Genomic DNA, 14,085 nt, shown 5'->3' on the forward strand with positions numbered 1-14,085 from the left:
TATATGTATTTACATATAAACAAATTTATGGTCAAATGTGTTTGTACAAATTAATTCTTTCTACAAAATTATAAACATCATTCAATTTGCCTGAGTCTGCTAGCATTTCCCTCAGTATATGTGGTTTGGTCAGATTGGTGAAAATTTCATTCCTCTCTCCTGTAAATGTTTGACAATCTGCCAGAATATGATGAATAGTGAGATGTGTGTTGCATTTTTCACATATGGGAGGGTCATCAGCTCTCAGTAAGTTGTCCTTGCTAGCTCTCTGCGGAGCTAGCAAGGACAACCTCCTCCCTTCTCTTTGTACGTTGACTAGAATGCCAATGTTTAATTTCAGGTTTAATGTTATATAATTTGTTTGTTGATGTTTCTTGCCATGTTAACTCCCACTGAGCAATTAGCTTTGATCTTATAAGTTGTCTGTAGTCTGTATATGGAACTGTCAAATAGTATGTGGAGAAGGTATGGGCTGATTTAGCATCTGCAGCCTCATTTCCTTTAATTCCGATGTGGCTGGGAATCCAGAAGAACTGAACATCGAAATTAAGAATTTTCATTTTGTGAAGCAGGTGTAGCACTTCATAAAGTACTGGATGAGGATGATACATAGGAGAGGAGATATCCTGTAAAGAGCTAAATGAGTCTGTATAAATTATACACTTTTAGTAGCAGTTTTCTTTTATATGCACAAGTGCAAGCTGAATGGCATGTAAGTCTATTGTATAATTACTGCCGTCTTGTGGGATCTGATTTGAGATAATGTCAGGAAACACAGCAGCACAGCCAACAGGGGTGTTAGTTCTTGAACCATCAGTATAGAGGGGTAAGAAATCAGTGTGTGCTGCTCTATGTGCATTAAACAATTGCAGGTAAATGGATGGTGTATAAGATTTCTGTAGCTGACAAAGTGAGGTTGCAGAATGGTGTGCAAACCTGCTATGGAGGAATGCTGTTTGGTTTAGTGTAGCTAAATGTTGTCAACATTTATACTAACAGCTTGCATAGTTTCTTTAATACGCATACCAAAAGGATATATAGCAGTTTGATGTGTGTGATATTGAGCTTCCCAATGCAGAGAGAAGATACTATTCCATGTAGGGAAGAGATTTTATTTTTAGGGCGTAATTAAGAGACAACCATTTCCGTCGAAGTGATAGAGCCGGTTCATTTGCTTCTACATAGAGACTTGGAGTGGGTGAGGTGCGAGAGGCACCAGTAGCTATCCGTATACCCTGATGATGGATGGAATCCAACCATCGTAGGTTACTCTGTCTTGCCGAACCATAGACTTGGGACCCATAATCCAGCTTTGAACGTATAAGTGCACGATAAAGATGGAGCAATGAATCTCGATCAGCACCCCACTCAGTAATGGATAGAGTGCGAAGGAGGTTGAAAGTTCTTTTGCACTTTTCTCTTAGTTGACGAATGTGTGCTAGAAATGTGAGTTTTCTGTCAAAAATGAGTTCCAAGAACTTGGTTTCTGTAGTTAATGGAATAACAGTAGGTCCCATTCTTAGTTCAGGATCTGGGTGACGAGTGCGTTTTCGACAGAAGTGTACACAGACATTTTTTCTGTTGAAAACTTAAACCCATTATTAAGAGCCCTCAGAGAGACATGATCAATTGCTTGCTGAAGTTGTCTTTCAATTACCCTCATGTTACGTGAGTGACAGTAGATTGTGAAGTCATCAACATATAGAGCATTGTCTACAGTTGGAGGAAGCTGTTCAATGATTGAATTGATTTTAATAGCAAAAAGGGTTACACTTAAGACAGAGCCTTGGGGAATACCTTGTTCTTGAAGATATGGCGTACTTCCCCCTCTGACTTGGAAAGTTCGCCTGGACAGAAAGGTTTTAATAAATATAGGGAGGTGTTCTTTGAGACCTAGGTTATAGAGGTCTTTTAATATGCCATATCTCCAGGTTGTTTCATAAGCTTTTTCCATGTCAAAAAAAAAAAAAAAAACTTCGACAAGATGTTCTCGCTTCAGAAATGCATCTCTTATACAAGTTTCTAACCGAACTAAATGGTCTAAAGTTGATCGATGTCTACGGAAACCACATTGTGTATTGGAAAGAAAGCAACAGTCTTTACTAGAGAAGTGTGGCATTAACCATTTTCTCTAGTATCTTACAAAGACAGCTGGTCAAAGCAATGGGTCGATGATTATTTGCTTGTGTTGGATCTTTTCTTGGTTTTGGGATAGCAATGACAGTTGACTTATGCCAAGAATTTGGAAACTCTTCCTCTGCAAGTAGTCTATTGATTAATAAGAGAAGATGATCCATAGAAGATGATGGTAGATGTTTTGTCATTTCATAATGGATGTCATCAGGTCCTACTGCACTAGGGTGAGACTGTAGAAGAGCTCTTTTTAGTTCCTTCTTGACAAATGGCTGATTATATGGCTGAAGAATGTTGGTAGAAAAATTATGCCTCTGTTTCTCTTGCTGCTCTTTCAGTATTAAAAATTCCGGAGAATATGAAGCTGTTGCTGAGATTTTAGCATAACTTTCTCCCCAAGTACCTGCAATAGCTTTGGGATCAGCAAGAACACTTCCATTATGGTCTAAGGTAGACAAACAATGTATACTATATCTGCCTTTCATTTTCCGGATTTTATCCCATACAATTTTTGGACTGGTCATTTGATTAATTGATGTAGCAAATTGGATCCATGATTGTTTTTGACTCTGACGTCTCACATAACGTGCTTTGGCTCAAGCACGCTTGAAAGCTATTAGGTTTGATGTGGTGGGGGTATCTATGAAATATGCTCCATGCTCTGTGTTGATCTTTTTTGGCTGTCTGACATTCTGGGTTCCACCAAGGCTTTGGATAGACTGGAAATCGAGATGATGTTTTTGGGATGGAGGTTGTTGCTGCCTGGACAATGGATTATGTTATATATTTTGCAGCTTCATTGACAGGTGTTTGACTGATGGCATCAGCATTAAATTTTGCAAGATGAGAGAAAGTGTTCCAGTCAGCCTGGTCCATTTTCCATATGGATATCCGTGTGGGTGAACATGGTTGCTGTGAGGACATTGTACAAAGAACGGGAAAGTGATCACTTCCATATATGTTCTCTTCAACGTCCCACATGAGCAGTGGAAGAATGGAAGGGGAACAGATTGTAAGATCAGTTGCTGAATATGAGCGGGTAGGCATATGGAAGAAAGTATTGAGTTTATTATTTAGAAGGGAAAGGTTATTATTATCAAGAATTTTTTCAATGAGTCGACCTCATCTATTAGTGTTGGCACTACCCCATAGAGTATTGTGACTGTTAAAGTCACCCATCAAAAGTATGGGTTCAGACAGTTGCGAGATAAGGTTATCAAGATCAATTTCATTTAACTCAGCATTTGGTGGTAAATAAATTGAACATACTGTAATAAGGAATCCCACAGAGAAGCGAATCGCTAGCGCTTCCAGAGAAGTATTAAGTTGGACTTGATGGAAAGGAGTATGACTGCCCACCACTACCATAGTTACTCCTTCATGAGCAGGACCATCTCCAGTTCTATCCTTACATACAACAGTGAAATTCCTCAAGGTACGGTCCTCATTGGGTCTTAAGTAAGTTTCCTGTAGAGAAATAGAAAGGTTTGTGTTTCTGCAACAACATTTTTATATCGTCAGTATTCTGGAGGATCCCACGACAGTTCCATTGTAAAAATTTTCCTATTTTGATTTTATTCACTTGTCTGGTTTTCGAGAGATTGAGGGTTTACCTGTTGTCAGATTTATGTATTCACTCTTTTAGGGAAGTATGGACGGCCAGTGTCCATCTCTTCCTCTGGTAGATTGTTCAAAACATCAAATGTGTTAGGGTCAGTTGGTATGCTTCGTATGGATATGGAGGTATCCATTTTTTCTATGCGATGTCTGGTGGTTATCTTTGAGTGAAGTCTCCACCATAATTTTTTTGGCAGATGAGTTTTCATTAAATGGGACCATTTTTGAAGTTTTCTTTGGAGTAAGGCCATAGGTCTTGTGATTAACCCCTTAACATACAAAGACGTCTGTGACACGTCTTTTGTTTATTGCACCAAAATTGATTTTGAATTTTGGTTTCACATATAAATACAACCGAATATAGACGCTAGACAATCTTGTGCCTATTTCCTTTCAGCCGAGAAAAGTTGCCAATGGCGTGTATCGGCTATTTCGTTTGCGTTTGCACAAATTCATTATTTTTCAAATAATGATGAATTTGATCCAGCAAATCACCCTCGCCCAAAACACCGCTTTCGGATTTTTAATTGGTACGTTAAGGGGTTAATGCGCTCAACAGAGAAGCACTTGCGATCGTCAAGTTCAGATAAGGCGAAATTATCAAATGGTGGAATAGACATGCATGTTTGAGTTGCTGTTGGCACTTCTTTAATTGTTACTTTTTCAGCATAAGAGGATCGTAGAACAGGTGTAATGGTGGCTAGCTTTCATTTTGCATCCTGATATGTTATGTTCTGTTTTTATTTTTTGTATCTCTTTTTCATCCTTCCATTTCTCACATGCACGAGCGTATGCTGGATGATCTCCCTGACAGTTGACACGTTTAGCTTTTTTTTTCATAGCAATATTTATTTTCATGTTCTTTACTACCACATCGAGCACAGGTAGTAGAATTACGACAGGCAGTTTGGGCATGTCCATATCTTTGATATTTAAAGCATCTCAGCGGGTTGGGGATGTACATTCTAACAGGACAGCTGAGATACCCTGCTTTTACATATGTCGGAGGCCTAGGTGTATCAAAAGTAAGGATGATGTTCTTGGTTGAGACCAGGCGACCATCCCTACGTATCAGGATGCGTCTCACACCCGTCACTCCTTGATCTTTAAGCTCTGAACATATCTCCTCATCAGGAACCTCAAGGAGATCCCATTCTGATATCACTACTCTATTGGAATTGAGTGTTCTGTGAGGTGTTACTGTAATTTCTATTCCACCCATCGTCGTTGCTCTCAGTAGTTTCTTAGAATGTTGTTTGCACATTGTTTCCACGAGGATATCACCAGAACGCAATTTCTTGACAGTTTTGGGAGGGCCTGCCAATCCTTCTAAACCTTATTGGATCAAGAAGGCTGGCATTTTCCCAATTGGTTTTTCACCTGTTGCATGAATGATTAAAAATATTGGTACATTTTTGTTAGTATCCGATATCTTTTGTTTCTTACTTCTGTTTCCATATGCTGTGTCTATATTATCAGGTCCCTGAAACATTTGAGGATGAAGAATTCATATTTAAGGAATTTTTAATTCAGCGCCAGAGCTCCCCACCCACCACGGAGCCACACATGGACGCCCACTACCCAGCAAGCAAAGACTGCGCTCAGGAGTGGAACGTCAGGGCCACCCTGGATGCTATACCAGCACTGCAGCAGGTCTAGGATCCCGACCCCCGGACTATGGGGTGAGAGACTTACTGCAACACCGTTGACCCTTGCAGGCAAGCCCACTAGCCGATTGATCCTGGCAGGGCCATTCAGGACCATCCGTCTTGCCGAAGCAGGGGCCAAAGTAGTGCAAGACTACCAGGATCCCCCTTTCTGGATGTCCACAGATCGCCCCGTACGGCAAACACGGCGACAGGGCGTTGGATCCAGGTGCCCCACATGGAGGGGAAGCGCAGTACTGCTATGTGTGTATATGGACGGGGGATGGCCTTTTTCAGTGATTGTGAATCTTTTCCTCCAAGTTTTCTAAAGCACAAAAATAAATTTTAAAAAAATTACAGTTCGCATACTAGGATAACAAGTTAATACCTTAAGCAACAGAAATAAATTAAATTGAAATAAATTATCCAGTGCATTTTGCATGCTATTTTAAACTTGTATATTAAACAAGGCTGACCTGGTTGGATAAGTGAATATGCCCAGTTTCCAACAGATTGTCGGTTCAGATTTTACCAGGGACATTGGATCTTTTGTGAAAGACATCCGGTGGGAGATATCATTGCCTAGTGGTTTGCAGTTACTGCCCTGCTTATTAGGAGACCTGAAGAGGATTAAATGTTTTCCACGTTTGGTCCTTTGGGGTGTTCTAACTTAGTCCACCCACAGTATTCAAGATTCACGTTTATTAATTATTTAAAATATTGCTTTTAAATAGTTTATCTATTTCTAAGCAATAAATTGGAATTTAAGGAGTAATGAAATTTTTAATATAAATTTAAAAAAGAAAGGTGCATTCAGAAATGGTGGAATTTAAGACAAACTTCGTTCTTTATCAAGACAAAGGTAGGAGAATCTTAAGTAATACCTGGACGGTGTGCTGATTAGAAATTTTGAATAAATAGTAACACTTTTCTTGGCCTTTGGAAAGGGTTCAAAGTAGCCTAATTATAATCAAAGTAACAATGACTTACTTTGTGGTTAGTTGTCATCTTATATATAATAATATAAGATGACAACTCGTGCACTGTACGGCTTCAGAAACCAGATGCTACCATCAACGCTGGTAGGCCTAAGCAGCTATACCACGTGAAATGGGAGACATTGGAAAATGAGGCTGTGAGGAAGAATTTTGCAGATGACATTTCCTCCAGGTTCAAAGAGATTCCCAAGCATATTGCAGATGTTGAGGAGGAGTGGAAGCTGTTCAGAACAGCTGTTACTGCCTCTGCATTCTCATGCTGTGGAAGAAAGCGGCTCGGCGTGGCAACGGGCAGTGAGAAAAGGACACCTTGGTGGAACCAAGAAGTCCAAAAAATCTCCGGGCAAAAAAGAAGTCCTACCTAACATGGCTTAGAGTCAGGTCACCTGAGATGCGTTTGCGGTATGCTGAGGCACGAAAAGCTGCTGCTGAAGCAGTAAAGACAGCAAAGCAGAAGGCTTGGGAATCCTTTGGAGAAAGATTAGACTCATCCTATGCAAATACAAACCAAGTATTCTGGCAGACCATCCGCCGCCTTCGAGGGCGGAAATCGTGCACAGCAAGGGCAATTAAGGCCTCTGATGGTGCACTTTTAACAACCGAGAAGGATATCCTCCACAGATGGAGGGAATATTTTGAGAGCCTTCTTAACCCCATTATTTTTGCAATAAAATGGATTTTACCAATTTTATTTTAGCAATAAAATCGGTCAGATCGGGTAAGGCTGCTGGAGATGATACAATTCGGCCCGAAATGCTAAAAGCCTTAAATCGAGACGGTGTTCTCTGGCTGACTCGAGTGTGTCAGGCTGCTTGAATATCTGGGCGAGCACCAAAGCAATGGCAGACAGGCATAATAATATCAGTCTTTAAGAAGGGAGACCTGAAGAATTGCAGTTCCTCGTGGCATCTCTCTGCTCAGCTGCCTGGGAAAGTGTACGCTAAATGCTTGGAAAGACGGTGTAGGAACATAGTTGAGTCAAAATTCCAGGAGGAACAATGTGTCTTTCGTCCTGGTAGAAGCACAACTGACGAAATTTTCACTTTAAGGCAAGTCTTTGAGAAATCTTGGGAATATGCCAAGAATGGCTACACATGTTTTGTGGACTTGGAGAAGGCATATGACCGGGTTCCTCGGGATAAGCTTTGGCAAGTAGTACAGGAGTATGGAGTGGATGGCCAACTATTAGCTGCCATCAAGTCCCTGTATGAATGCCCAGAGTTTTGTGTCAGAGTAAACAGCACAAAGTCTGAACCTTTCACAGTCTCCATTATCCTCTGCCAAGGGTGTGTTCTGTCACCCCTCCTTTTCATAATATTTATGGACTGGATTGATAGGCACAGCCGAGGCATTGAGTGTGTCAGAATTGGAAGATGCAGCATTGGGCGTCTGCTTTTTGCAGATGACCTAGTTCTGCTTAGCTCTTCCACAGATGACCTCCAGCCGACCCTGGATAGGTTTGTAGCTGTTTGTGCAGACGTCGGAATGAAGATCGGTGTGGCCAAAACTGAAATTTGTGGTCTCAAGACAACCATCCCAGTGCACTCTAAATGTAAGTCCCAATGAGGCAGGTGGAGAAGTTTAAATACTTGGGTCCATATTCACGAATGATGGAAAACGGGACGTAGAGCTAGATACTCGAATTGGCTTAGCAAGCTCAATATTGCGGGAGCTTGGCCGTTCGGTAGTATTGAAGCGGGAGTTAAGCCAGAAGGCAAAGCTGGCTGTCTTCAATACAGTCTATGTCCCCATCCTCACTTGTGGTCATGAGAGTTGGGTAATGACCAAAAGAATGCGGACACGAATCCAAGCGGCTGAAATGAGGTTCCTTCGAGGGGTTGCGGGGCTGACAAGACTCGACAGAGTCAGAAGCTCTGCAATTCGGGAAACCCTCAATACTCAACCGCTGCTTCTCCGTGTTGAGAGATCACAGTTACGTTGGTACGGGCACCTGGTCAGAATGCCACAAGAGAGTCTCCCTCAGCAGGCCCTCTTTGCCAAGCCAGAGGGTGGGAGGCCACGTGGAAGGCCAAGGACTCGCTGGATAGATTATATCCGAAACCTTGGATGGACACGTTTGGGAATTCCACCAGAACACATGAGCTTGGTGGCAGAGGATCGTGACCATTGGAAGTTCCTCTTGCAGCTGTTGCCCCCACAACCCAATTAGGAAAGGTGGGCCTTGAAGATGTATGCATGTATTATCAGTTTATATGTATTACGTGAGAATGAATTCAGTGATTAAAGAGAAACTGTTTTTTGCGTCTTATGGGTGTAACAAAAAGAATCTCCCCCCCCGTCAAAAAAAAACACCCTTCGTTTCTGGAAGTTTTTATGTTGAAACTTTTTTTAAACCATGTATTCATCATACTAACAAATATTGTGGCTCGTGAATTAAACTTTCACCATCACGAACCTAAATCATCAGCGTACTTGTTTAGAATTTTACGAAGCCAGATCAGTTTTTGTTTTTAATTTTTATGTTGCAGTAAAATGGCTATATGGGGGGGGGAGTGGTATCAAGGTTAGGGGAAAATTGCGAGCATCATTCATATATTTTCTCGTACATGAAGACACCAAATGAAGACAAAGTACTGGAAATTGAAAACGAAGGAATTGGTGCTGGCATTCCGTTAAGCCTTTAAGTGCCTATGTTATTATATAGCGAACTGTACAAGATACAAGAAAACAATTCGCTGTACTGGGATGTCAAATAATAAAAAGGCTTTGGTTTTTAAAAGACAAAACAAGCACGAAATATGAATAAGTCAGTTAACGGGAATTCACTCAATTATCAGATAATATTTTTCTTATGAATAAAAAGGTCGATTCCTTCTCTCTCTCTTTCTTCAAATGGAAAGACAAAATCTATATCCAAAACGCCCACCTAACTCTAGGCTCTTCGTCATTACAATCGGTTGCAAATTTATACACTGAAGGATTTAAAGAAGCAGATTGATTATAAGCCGGTTCGAAACCATCCATATAGTGAGTGGTTTGGAATTTTTGTGGACGATATTTTCGTTATTTAAAATCTCAGCGTAGATGATCTATACAATTGTGTGCGTTTTTCGGAAAGTCTCCATTCAAAAAAGTTAACCGTAAAAATACACAAGAAAAGCCATCTTCCGTTTTAGGAGACCGCATCATTGGATGTTCTACACGAAGCAAACTTATGGCAGTCATCTTCACTGATGTGAAGTGATGATTTTGAAATCATAATGAAATTAAAAAATTGGGTTATATATATATATTCTAAAATATGACATTAATAAAAGGAACTTTTTTTATTCTTCCCTTCCAGTCCCTTCAAAACAGTTATCCTAAAGAGTTCTTAACTTATTTACCCTCACGCACCACTGCAGACATAAAGATATGAACTCCGTTTTTCACATGTCGGTGCTGCTTTCGACTGACATATTAAAAGCGGGAAAAATAATGTAAATGTCCGAACCTCTTTCAAACCAGTGAGCATTCTTCGAAGCTCTTTGCGATCTCTGAAAGACTGTTCTTTTCCAAAAATATCCTGTTACTGCATAAGGCTTACTAAAGTCAGACTGGTAGATGCTTTGAAATTCGGGAGAGAATGAACATCTCAGCTCAGAAACGCTATAATAAATTAGGTTTTACCCTTCCATGTCTTCCTGAATTACCATGATATGGATTGGTCATCGGCTTGATGCCTTATCTTGGAGACATCTCGCTCGGAATTTCAAAATCTACAAAAGTTAAGTTTCCATAGCAGTTTAAATAAAAACCAAGACCACCTCTTGCGAGTATTGTAAAGTCGAGCATCCGTTCATGAACTACGCCCAACCTATTCTATGCTATTAATAAGCTAAAAGCTAATCCTTACAATGAGCTACAAAAAACCACAAGGCTACACCCAGATGTTTCACTGCACTGTAATTTCGATTGCTTTATTCAATAACTTTTTATGGATTTCGGAATTTTTTCTAAGATAATTTATTTCTAGATAAACGTTTCTAAAAACTATATGGGATGTAATATCCCTTAACTTAAACAACTTTTCTAAAAATACTTTCACATACTAAACATTATCATATAAAATAGTATATTCCAGTTATCATTTTATAATTATGGATTTATTTAACTGTAAATAAACAGTAAAATACAGTTACAGGAACTACAGCTTAGATCCATATTTGTATGCGATACGTGCATGTGTCTATTCTGTAGTTACTCGGCATTGATTCATAACAAGTTTAGCCATAAACCAATTTCTGTTCTTGGTAACAGACGCCTGGCATTCTCAAAGTGAACTTTGTAATCAGTCCCTTTTTCTAGTCTGATTGCTCTAGAGTCTAGAAATTGAAAGCTAACTTAATGTTAAGTTTGAATGTTTGTCATGATTCGGATAGCAGTATTTCTATCCAAATTTCATATTAGATTAACAGGCAAATAATAAAACTTCAACATTAAAATTGTTCATCTCGTATGGATATTTAATCACATTTCTTGCAGCATTTCTTCAATAGTTTTGTATAACACGATCCATCTGGATTAGATGCACCTTCATAATGAGATTGTTTGTGGTAAACTTGGAGCTCCACCTTTCATCATCTTTGCATAATTCAGTTTGTAACTGGCTAATGCAACCGATGCTAGTGATGTGTGTACGCAGTGATCCCTGCTCCGTTGACTAATTGCATTCATTATCATGAAGTCAAAACACTCAGCGTCATGCTGATAAACTAAAACATCTTAATTACGCTGTCGGAAGCTTTCACAGACTATTTGGTTTGTTTTTCCAGTAACACAACTGTGTGCACGCACACACATTTAATCCATATCAGATAATTCCATTAATGTCGGTAGGTTGTTTTTTCATGTAGTCAAATATAATACTATCAGTAGCATTCGTTCTTTTGCTTTGATTATCAATATTTCCGATATTATAAGTCTGCCGATTTGTTATTGACCTAATTTTGCCCCCAACTTTTGAAGAGTTTACGAAATTTTCAATAAATATGTCCATTTTCCTTCATTTAAACAAGAATATATGTTGATCTCATCTCCGTTATGCATTGAGCCAATCGCGGCATACGTAGAGGACTGGCGTTTGTAGCTGACATTCTGTGTTTCAATTTATAAGTGGTTACTTGGCTGACGCCATTGTGATACTTATTGAGAATGTAAATCCTTTGAAACTCCAGGAAACACAATAACAGCACCAACAACAGCATATAAGTGGCCACTTCTAAATTGCAGTCGACCATCTGTTGTACACTTGGTTCATTCCTCTATGATGGGTTGTTTTTTAAATAATGTTAGTAGTTGTATCTCTTTCCAAAAAAAGATATTCGGCACCATACACCACATCGCATTCGTTTGTCCTGTTGAATTGTGATAAAAGAACGATTTAAGCATAAATAAGAAAGTGTGATTGTGACTCACTCGATCGGTTTGCGAAACTGAATGAGTAATTTATGAACGAGTTGTTTCATAATAACCATTTTCCGTTGTTGAAACTTTACTGAAATCAGAATCGTAAGAAATGGCTCAAACCAGAAACTCATACTTTATTCACAGCTCTATTACAAGTTCTAGCTTGAATTCATTTTCCTTAATTTTTCAATAATTGCAAATCTTCATTTATGAGATTCAGGACTTCAAACATGTGGAGACGTGGAACACTTCCGGAAAGTAGAGATCTGTCGGTGTAGAACTTAGGAGAATGTTTGAACCAAGACTAGAAGAAAACAGCGATTGTACTTTTTTTTTTTAACATCTCAAACTTAATGCGAACCAAAAACATTGTCCACCATGGCCTGTCATGTAGCAGATCGCCGCTATCAACCGAATTTGTACGACTCATTTTTTATTACTGTTATCACCAGCTTTTTACTTATCTGTTGTTCCTATAGTCTTTGTTTAATAATATAAAAGCGAAGGCTGACGAAACACCCTCGGGTGTTTTAGAATAAAAGAAAAACCAACTACTTATATAATTGCATTAGTATTGACGAACCATCCGCAGTACAATTTGTTATTCTGAGGATATCCCATCCGGAAAGGAATTTTTGCTTTCATCGCAGTCTTTTTTTCATTCTCACTCGGAGAATGAAATATTTACCAAGAGAATATTCCTGTGTTTCTGTCATTTTATTTCCTACGTCGTATTTACGTTATTCTTTTGTGAATCTAGTTAGAACACTAGTTTTTTTATAAACTTTTTTTTACTAATTTGATTTACATTTTCCTTTCTTTCTTCGATGATTTCATCTTCTCTTTGCTTTCTCTTGTAAAAAAAAAAACGCACTTATAATGTCCGTTTCTTACACCACCATGACTTTGAATTCATTTCTCTATCCCAATATTTATTATTTCAATTTGCACTCACCTCAATTTCTTTTTTCTATTCCTTTTTATTTTTTTTCTTCTGTTCCTATGCAATATTTCAAATAAATCCTTCTTCCTCAGATTCTTTCTTTTTATCCTTTTTTCTTGTAATTACTTACGCACTTGGCCCCACCCAGTATTTCTAATTATTTTCTTCACTGTATCTCGCTCAATTATTTTTCAGTTTTCTTTCCATTTAATCTCACCTTTCATCTTTAAACTTAATTCTAAACTCATCCTCCACATGCTGCACTATTAATTGGCACTTAACATTACAATATTTGTATTGCTGACATCCCTCACCGATGTTTTCTTTCTCAATACTCCCTATTTTGCTTAAACCTTTTAGAATATAATTTTCACTAATAAATACATTTATAAATAAAAAAATTAGGCTATTGTACTCAAAGAATTGTGACAATCTGTTTATAACAAATTGTTTTGATGTCAAATTGCGCCCCGTCTCACATTTTTGCGAAAGTCTTTCTGCATTTAATTTTGTTTCCGATGTCAACATGTAAACCTTATTGATCTGAATCCGATTTCCACATTTTCCAATTCCGTTGGAGTTCGACATTTAAAAACAAACACTCCACTACAGAGAATAAGAAATACATCAAATACTTTCTAAGAACAGGAAAGCTTTAACTCCCCCCCCCCCACTAAAAATTGTAAATCTTTGACGTATATTTCATAAAAGTTAGGAAAATAAATTAACGATGACAAACACGCTTTTATTGAAATCTCAATTTTTACCGATTTAACCATTGTTTTTACGCCGTCTCTTTGATCTGTACTATCGGAGAAATATATTTGCTTGGAGTCAAAACATGTTTTCTCTTCATTCTTAGACGAAATTATAAAATTTTGACATCCATTTATTCAATATTATGAAACTGTTCTTGAATTTTTAAAGATATTAATTCATTTTTGCCTTGCCTGACTGTTGCTACCTTCCCTTGATGCTTTCCTATGACGAAGTGCTTTCCACACCCACGAAGTGTGTATTTTATTTTTTTTTTTTTTAATTGCCGCAGTGTTTATAATTCCGTATTATGGATCTTCCGGTTATACAGGAGTTTCCATTTCTTCCCATTGAAATATTGCGTTTAAGTATAGTTCTTTTTCAACGGGAAGTTTTCATTATTCATTTCTATAAACAATGCAATACTTTGATTCGCTAAGCACTTGGTTTTCATTTTCCATTCGACGCTTGCGGTAAATATTTCATGGAAAGCGAATGATATTTTGGAATTTACTACGCTACTGTTAGATGTATAATACTTTCTTCCTCTCATTTAAAGGTCAGTTATTGCCGAAGGACCAAG

The sequence above is a fragment of the Typopeltis vanoorti genome, chromosome 6 (assembly GCF_054136105.1).
Source record: "Typopeltis vanoorti isolate ZY-2024b chromosome 6, IOZ_Tvanoo_1.0, whole genome shotgun sequence".
NCBI classification, from domain to species: Eukaryota; Metazoa; Arthropoda; class Arachnida; order Uropygi; family Thelyphonidae; genus Typopeltis; species Typopeltis vanoorti.